Genomic DNA, 9,390 nt, shown 5'->3' with positions numbered 1-9,390 from the left:
CATGAAATGGATTAATATCTCTCAAGGGTCTAGAAACCTGCCTGACACCTAGTAAGTGCCAACCTATTTGCTTTTATTATTGGTCACAGGCTCTCTGGGCCTCGGTGTTCTCATCTGTAAATGGAGGATTCCTACCTGGCTTACACTGTGGGGTTTTATTAGGACAAAATGACACAACGTTATTGGAAGGGAAAATGTGGTAAAGTATAATATAAATTTAGGTTGTGATTAAATCAGCTCAAGCTTTTGTGGCCGACCATCCTCCCCTAAAGACTGGGGCTAGGCATTTAGAGGCTTGGTTAGTCTTGACTTCCAGGGAAGGAAACAAGAGCTCAGGGAAATACACCCTCCCCTCTACACGGCTTGGACATATGGCTAGCAGCTGGGATTTATGTAAAGCATTCTTCAAATTAGTCCAAAAGCCCCACTGTTTGGTTACTGCCCCCAGTGCAACCGTAAAACCACAGCTCACAACTGCCAGCAGGTTGTTACATCCCCAGCCTGTGCTCACCCTGGCCCCCGCTCAGCTGCCTCGTCATGGCCACTCCAAGTTCCCTGGCCCCAGAGCCACTTGTGTGTCCTCTGGTTAACTCAATCTGCTGTCAAAAAGGAGGAAGTAATTAAATGGGGGACATGTCAGTCCCACCACAGGCCCTGGACAAGTCAATAAAATTTAGTCACCAGAATGGGAGCTGATTTTTAACCACTCTACTATAAACCATGACATGCACAAAAGATGTCAGCTTCAGGCCACATAGCAGGCAAGCCCAGGAACTCAGGTGCTCAACATAGCTTTTTCCTTCTGTGGCGCAGAAGGAAGGAAAATGAAGTACTATTTACTCCAGTGAAATGCGAAGGGAAAACACCTTGTTTCCCCCGTAATTCTATACCCTGGAGAGGTTAGGGGGAGGGTCATTACACTGGTGAAGGGGAGACAAATGGAAAAGAGGACAGGATAAAATATTGTTACCAGACAGACCCACTGGGCTCTCGGAGACTGTGTACGAGAAAGCCAGCTATTGTAACAGCACTTGAATTCACAAGTTTGTTGCTTGCTTTCTATTTCAAAACCCTCTGCCCTACTGTTTCTCTGCTCCAGTATCTGACAGATTTCCTCTGAAGTCACAGCGCTCTAGCCCAGAGGGGCTGTGGAGGACGGTGTGGAAGGGAGAACGAGAGCACATAAGAACCAAGATTCCTCCTGACCTACCCTGCCTGCCTGGCTGGCCTTCTCCCCTTTGGTTCTTTTTTGCTTTGTAAAATAATGAAATTTCCATGAAATCAATCTCACTGACCAACGTAGTGAGAAAATTTAGCTACAACCTCGTAGGACCAGCATCCAGATTTGGCCAAGAGTGTTTGGAGGTGGGGTGGGGTGGGGAAGGGGAGGAGAAGGTCTACCAAAAGGAGGTTTCCTTCTCACACAGCAGAGACATCACAACAGACCCTGCGTCACAGAAAGATGCTGATTCACTCTTCCCACAGTCTTGACTCTCTTTGCAAAAAGGCCTAGGAACCTTGTTACATTTCATTTTCTGGTTTTTGTTTCCCCAAAAGTCAAAGGTGACTTATTTAACAATTTCAATGAAATACTGCCTGTAAAATGCAGAGTATCATACAAGGCACAATTGCCTTAAAGTTAGCAGTTAACATTTATTGAACACTTACTACTATTTTTAATCCTCACAAATTTGCTGGGCAGTAGATTCTAATATCATCAGACCTGTTTTACAGATGAGAAGACTGAGCCCCAGAGAAATCAAGAAACATGCCCAAGGCCATGTAGCTGGGCAGTGGTAGAGATAAGATTGGAACACTCACTCAGTATTTCCCGTCAGCTCTCCATGCTGACAATTGCTGACATTTATCTAATGCTGAGCAGATTCCCAAACCCTTTCATGTACACTATCTCATTGGATACTCACACACATTTCTTGAGGCAGGAGTTCTTTTCTCTAATTTAGAGATGAGGAAACAGAAATTTAGAAGGATTAAGTGATTCTAACAGTATTATAGAGGCAGAAAGTGAAGAGCGGAACTCAAACACACTTTCTGGTCTTCTTACCATACCCCTGCTACCTCAGAATAATAAGTCTTTACATACGGCAAGCTCTCATCAGCCCTGGTAAAATCTTCAGGCTTGCTCCACAGGAAGGGCCCCCCTCCTCGGTTTCCAGAGGCAGGTGTGATGGCTTCTTCATTGGCCACCTCTACCCTACTGGTAATGCATGCATATGTTTCCTGCAAGGTGGCCGCGTGTGGCTGTGCAGGTTGTTTGGTGAATGACCTCACTGCATCTATGGGGGCACCATTCAAAAGAGGTGTGGTAGATTTACCATTTTATGAAGATAATTTTCCAGTAGATGGCAGTAATGTGTCTTGAGGAAGGGGTGGGTGCCTTTTCCTAATTCATGCAAAGGCAATGTAAAGGCTAGTGGGACCCCTGATGGTGTCCACTTTAAATTCTTCTTACCCATAGTGGTAAGATGGCATTGATCCATCTATCCTCTTCTGGTCCCTCTTAAGACCTAGAGTGGGAGATGCTCACTGCTAGAATTCATTTATTAACATTTAACAAAACGCTTACCAGGTACCTACAATGGGACAGATATTATACAAGGTGGACCTACTGCAATGGCGAACAAAAGAAACACGGTCCCTCCTCTCTTATTGAAGTTCAACAAGGGAGTAGGGAAGGCACTAGAGGTTGGTCCACTTTAATTGGCTTACCCTTTCTCTCTGACTTGGCTCTATTCTATAGGTTGTAAACACTAACCCGCAACAACAACAACTTTTAACTTTTTAAGACTCCTTTGCAACCAGAAGTTGCCATGTGACCCAGTTCTGGCCATGAGACATAAACGGTAGTCAACTGATGCTCACTTTTCCTCTTCTCCTCTCTCTCTGGTTGGAATACAGATGCTATGCCTGAGAAGCAGCAGTCATCTTGTAAACATGAGGACTGGAACATACTTGCTATAGACAGCAGAGAAAGAAGAGAAAAGTAGTCTGAGTCCTGTGTGGCATGATTGAGCCATTCGACCATTGCTGGATGTCCTGTCTTGTTGTGGGAGATAAATAAACCCTCATGTATTTAAACAACAATCAGTCAAGTTTTCTATTACTTGCAGCTGAACACTACCCAAACTAACACAAGGAGACAAACATTAAGCAATATGAAAAAAACAAATGTAGAACTATAAATACCAATAAATGCCACACTAAAGAAGTACAGGGCACCATGAGAATGTAAACTCAGGCACCTGACCATGTCTGGGGGGCAAGTAAGGCTTTGTTGAGGAAATGACATTGGATCTCAATAACTAGGGGCTAGAGGGGGCAGAGTCAAGATGGTGGTGTGGGAAGATGCCAAGTTAGCATCTCCCCACAACTAGGGTGACTGCCGGCCACTGGTGGGGGACCCTGATGCCCAAGGAGATGGGAGGAACCCCCAAGTGAACTGCTAGGGGTCGGGCGAAGCTCCTGAGGTGGGAGCTCCGAGTCCGAACCACTGGACTAAGAGAGAACCTCAGACCCCAGGGAATATTCACTGGAGTGATGTCTCATGGAGGTCCTCACCTCAGCACCAAGACTCAGCTCTACCCAACAGCCTACAAACTCCAGTGTTGGAAGCCTCAGGCCAAACAACCAGTAAGACAGGAACACAATCCTACTCATAAAAACTAGAAAATGAGAGGGCAAAAAAATATTGTCACAGATGAAGGAGCAAGGTAAAAACCTACAAGACCAAATAAATTAAGAGGAAACAGGCAATCTACCTGAAAAAGAATTCAGAGTAATGATAGTAAAGATGATCCCGAATCTCAGAAATAGAATGGAGGCATGCCTTGAGAAAACACAAGAAATTTGTTTAACAAAGATCTAGAAGAACTAAAGAACAAAGAAACAGAGATGAACAACACAATAACTGAAATGAAAAATACACTAGAAGGAATCAATAACAGAATAATTGAGGCAGAAGAACAATAAGTGAGGTGGAAGACAAAATGGTGGAAATAACTGCCAAGGAGCAGAATAAAGAAAAAAGAATGAAAAGAATTTGAAGACAATCACAGAGACCTCTGTAACAACACTAAATGCACCAACATTCGAATTATAGGGGTCCCAGAAGGAGAAGAGAAAAAGAAAGGGTCTGAGAAAATATTTGAAGAGATTACAGTTTAAAACTTCCCTAACATGGGAAAAGAAATAGCCACCCAAGTCCAGGAAGCACAGAGAGTCCCATACAGGATAAACCCTAGGAAAAACACACCAAGGCACATATTAACTATCAAAAATTAAATTCAAAGAAAAAATATTAAAAGCAGCAAGGGAAAAACCAAAAAATAACATACAAAGGAATCCCCATAAGGTTATCAACAGATTTTTCAGCAGAAACTCTGAAGGCCAGAAGAGAGTGGCAGGATGTACTTAAAGTGATGAAAGAGAAAAACCTACAACCAAGATTACTCTACCCAGCAAGGATCTCATTCAGATTCGATGGAGAAATTTAAAGCTTTTCAGACAAGCAAAAGTTAAGAGAATTCAGCACCACCAAACCAGCTCTACAACAAATGCTAAAGAAACTTCTCTAGGTGGGAAACACAAGAGAAGGAAAACACCCACAAAAACAAACCCAAAACAATTAAGAAAATGGTAATAGGAACATACATATCGATAATAACCTTGAATGTAAATGGATTAAATGCCCCAAGCCAAAGAAACAGTCTGGCTGAATGGATACAAAAACAAGACCCATATATATGCCGTCTACAAGAGACCCACTTCAGACCTAGGGACACGTACAGACTGAAAGTGAAGGGATAGAAAAAGATATTCCATGCAAATGGAAATCAAAAGAAAGCTGGAGTAGCAATACTCATATCAGATAAAATAGACTTTAAAATAAAGACTCTTATGAGAGATAAGGAGGGACACTACATAATGATCAAAGGATCAATCCAAGAAGGAGATATAACAATTATAAACGTTTATGCACCCAAGATAGGAGCACCTCAATACATAAGGCAAATGCTAACAACCGTGAAAGGAGAAATCAACAGTAACACAATAATAGTAGGGGACTTTAACACCTCACTTACACCAATGGACAGATCATCCAAACAGAAAATAAATAAGGAAACACAAGCTTTAAATAACACAATAGACCAGAAAGATTTAATTGATATTTATAGAACATTCCACCCAAAAGTGGCAGAATACACTTTCTTCTCAAGTGCACATGGAACATTCTCCAGGACAGATCACATCTTGGGTCACAAATCAAGCCTCGGAAAATTTAAGAAAATTAAAATCATATCAAGCACCTTTTCTGACCACCACACTATGAGAGTGGAAGTCAATTACAGGAAAAAAACTGTAAAAAACACAAATACATGGAGGCTAAACAGTGCGCTACTAAATAACCAAGAGATCACTGAAGAAATCAAAGAAGAAATCAAAAATTACATAGACACAAATGACAATGAAAACACGAAAACTGAAAACTTATGGGACGCAGCAGAAGCAGTTCTAAGGGGGAAGTTTATAGCAATTCGATCTCACCTCAAGAAACAAGAAAAATCTCAAATAAACGATCTAACCCTACACTTAAAACAACTAGAGAAAGAAGAACAAAGAAAACCCGAAGTCAGTAGAAGGAATGAAATAATAAAGGTCAGAGCAGAAATAAATGAAATAGAAATGAAGAAAACAATAGCAAAGATCAATAAAACTAAAAGCTGGTTCTTTGAGAAAATAAACAATACTGATAAACCCTTAGCCAGACTCATCAAGAAAAAAAGGGAGAGGACGCAAATCAATAAAATTAGAAATGAAAAAGGAGAAATCACAACTGACATTGCAGAAATACAAAGGATTATAAGAGACTACTACAAACAACAATATGCCAATAAAATGGACAACCACGAAGAAATGGACAAATACTTGAAAAGGTACAATTTTCCAAGACTGAACCAGGAAGATTTAGAAGATATAAACAGACTTATGACAAGCAATGAAATTGAAACCGTAATTAAAAATCTTCCAACAAACAAAAGTCCAGGACCACATGGCTTCATGGGTGAATTCTATCAAACATTCAGAGAAGAGCTAATGCTGATCCTTCTCAAACTCTTCCAAAAAATTGCAGAGGGAGAAACACTCCCAAATTCATTCTACAAAGCCACCATCACCCTGATACCAAAACCAGAAAAAGATATCACAAAAAAAGAAAATTATAGACCAATATCACTGATGAACATAGATGCAAAAATCCTCAACAAAATACTAGCAAAGAGGATCCAACAGCACGTTAAAAGGATCATACACCACGATCAACTGGGATTTATCCCAGGGATGCAAGGACTCTTCAATATACGCAAATCAATCAATGTGATACACCACATTAACAAATTAAGGAATAAAAACCATATGATCATCTCAGTAGATGCAGAAAAAGATTTTGACAAAATTCAACACCATTATGAGAAAAACTCTCCAGAAAAAGGGCATACAGGGAAACTACCTCAACATAATAAAGGCCATATATGACAAAACCACAGCAAGCATCATACTCAATGGTGAAAAACTGAAAGCATTTCCTCTAAGATCAGGAAGAAGACAAGGATGTCCACTCTCACCACTATTATTCAACATAGTTTTGGAGGTCTTAGCCACGGCAATCAGAGAAGAAAAAGAAATAAAAGGAATAAAAATTGGAAAAGAAGAACTAAAACTCTCACTGTCTGCAGATGACATGATACTATACATAGAAAATCCTAAAGATGCCACCAGAAAACTACTAGAACCTAAACAGTGAATTTGGTAAGGCTGCAGTATACAAAATTAATGCACAGAAATCTCTGATATTCCTATATACTAACAACGACAAATCAGAAAGAGAAATTAAGGAAACACTCCCATTTTAACATTGCAACAAAAAGAATAAAATACTTAGGAATAAACCTATCTAAGGAGACAAAAGACCTGTATGCAGAAAACTATAAGACACTGATGAAAGAAATTAAAGATGGTACAAACAGATGGAGAGATATACCATGTTCTTGGATTGGAAGAATCAACACTGTGAACATGACTCTACTACCCAAAGCAAACTACAGATTCAATGCAATCCCTATCAAACTACCAATGGCATTTTTCACAGAACTAGAACAAAAATTTTCACAATTTGTATGGAAACACAAAAGACCCCGAATAGCCAAAGCCATCTTGAGAAAGAAAAACAGAGCTGGAGGAATCAGGGTCCTGGACTTCAGACTATACTACAAAGCTACAGTCATCAAGACAGTATGGTACTTGCACAAAAACAGAAATATAGATCAATGGAACAGGATAGAAAGCACAGAGATAAGCCGAGGCACATATGGTCACCTTATCTTTGATAAAGAGGCAAGAATATACAATGGAGAAAAGACAGCCTCTTCAATAAGTGGTGCTGGGAAAACTGGACAGCTACATGTAAAAGAATGAAATTAGAACACTCCCTAACACCATAAACAAAAATAAACTCAAAATGGATTAAAGACCTCAATGTAAGGCCAGACACTATAAAACTCTTAGAGGAAAACATAGGCAGAACACTCTATGACATAAATCACTGCAAGATCCTTTTTGACCCACCTCCTAGAGAAATGGAAGTGAAAACAAAAATAAACAAATGGGACCTAATGAACCTTAAAAGATTTTGCACAGCAAAGGAAACCATAAACAAGATGAAAAGACAACCGTCAGAATGGGAGAAAATATTTGCAAATGAAGCAACTGACAAAGGATCAATCTCCAAAATATACAAGCAGCTCATATAGCTCAATATCAGAAAAACAAACAACCCAATCCAATAATGGGCAGAAGACCTAAATAGACATTTCTCCAAAGAAGATATACAGATTGCCAACAAACACATGAAAGAATGCTCAACACCACTAATCATTAGAGAAATGCAAATCAAAACTACAGTGAGGTATCACCTCACACCAGTCAGAATGGCCATCATCAAAAAATCTACAAACAATAAATGCTGGAGAGGGTGTGGAGAAAAAGGGAACCCTCTTGCATTGTTGGTGGGAATGTAAACTGGTACAGCCACTATGGAGAACAGTATGGAGGTTCCTTAAGAAACTAAAAATAGAACTACCATACGACCCAGCAATCCCACTACTGGGCATATACCCTGAGAAAACCATAATTCAAAAAGAGACATGTACCACAATGTTCATTGCAGCACTATTTACAATAGCCAGGACATGGAAGCAACCTAAGTGTCCATCGACAGATGAATGGATAAAGAAGATGTGGCACATATATACAATGGAATATTACTCAGCCATAAAAAGAAACGAAATTGAGTTATTTGTAGTGAGGTGGATGGACCTAGAGTCTGTCATACAGAGTGAAGTAAGTCAGAAAGAGAAAAACAAATACTGTATGCTAACACATATATATGGAATCTAAAAAAAAGAAAAATGGTTCTGAAGAACTTAGGGGCAGGACAGTAGTAAAGACACAGACGTAGAGAATGGACCTGAGGACATGGGAATTGGGAAGGGTAAGCTGGGACGAAGTGAGAGCGTGGCATGGACATATATACACTACCAAATGTAAAATAGCTAGCTAGTGGGAAGCAGCCGCATAGCACAGGGAGATCAGCTCAGTGCTTTGTGACCACCTAGAGGGGTGGGATGGGAGGGTGGGCGGGAGACACAAGAGGGAGGGTATATGGGTATATATTTATGCATGTGGCTGATTCACTTCGTTGTACAACAGAAACTAACACAGTACTGTGAAGCAATTATACTCTAATAAAGATCTATGAAAAAAATAGAGCCTAGAGCCAGATGATTCTTGGTAGAGTTAGAAAATTGTACATAGACCTGGAAGTGGAAGGAAGCATAGACATTTGGGGTAGGGGAGAGGGATGGTGTACACAAGTGGAGAGGTAAATCAGCCCGTGGGATCAAAACTATGACCTTAACCTCTTTGCTCAGTTCATTAACCAACCAAATGGACTAACCACAGTGAGCTAACCATTCAGGCATCACCAAAGGGGAAGGAATGCAAATGGAAGTTTCCCCAGGCCTGGCTAAAGTAGAAAGAAAAATAAGGTCACTCCTGGTTATTTACATCAATAGAAGGCAAGGAGAATCCCCAAAGGGAGTCAAGTTAAAAGGACTATTGGTGAATACCCAAGATGATGAGGGTCTGACACCAACCTAGGCACTCAATAAATGTTGGTTTGAATGACTGAGCAAATGATGTCAATGAAGTAATTTCAAAGTAAAAAGTGAGGCACAAATCATTATCCTCAGTTTGCAATGTACTGTACCACACTGCCCTTCGAGGTATAGTCCACTAAAGATGACAAGAGAAACC

The sequence above is a fragment of the Lipotes vexillifer genome, unplaced genomic scaffold, assembly GCF_000442215.2.
Source record: "Lipotes vexillifer unplaced genomic scaffold, Lipotes_vexillifer_v1.1 scaffold847, whole genome shotgun sequence".
NCBI classification, from domain to species: domain Eukaryota; kingdom Metazoa; phylum Chordata; class Mammalia; order Artiodactyla; family Lipotidae; genus Lipotes; species Lipotes vexillifer.
Note: the sequence above shows the minus strand (reverse complement) of the source record.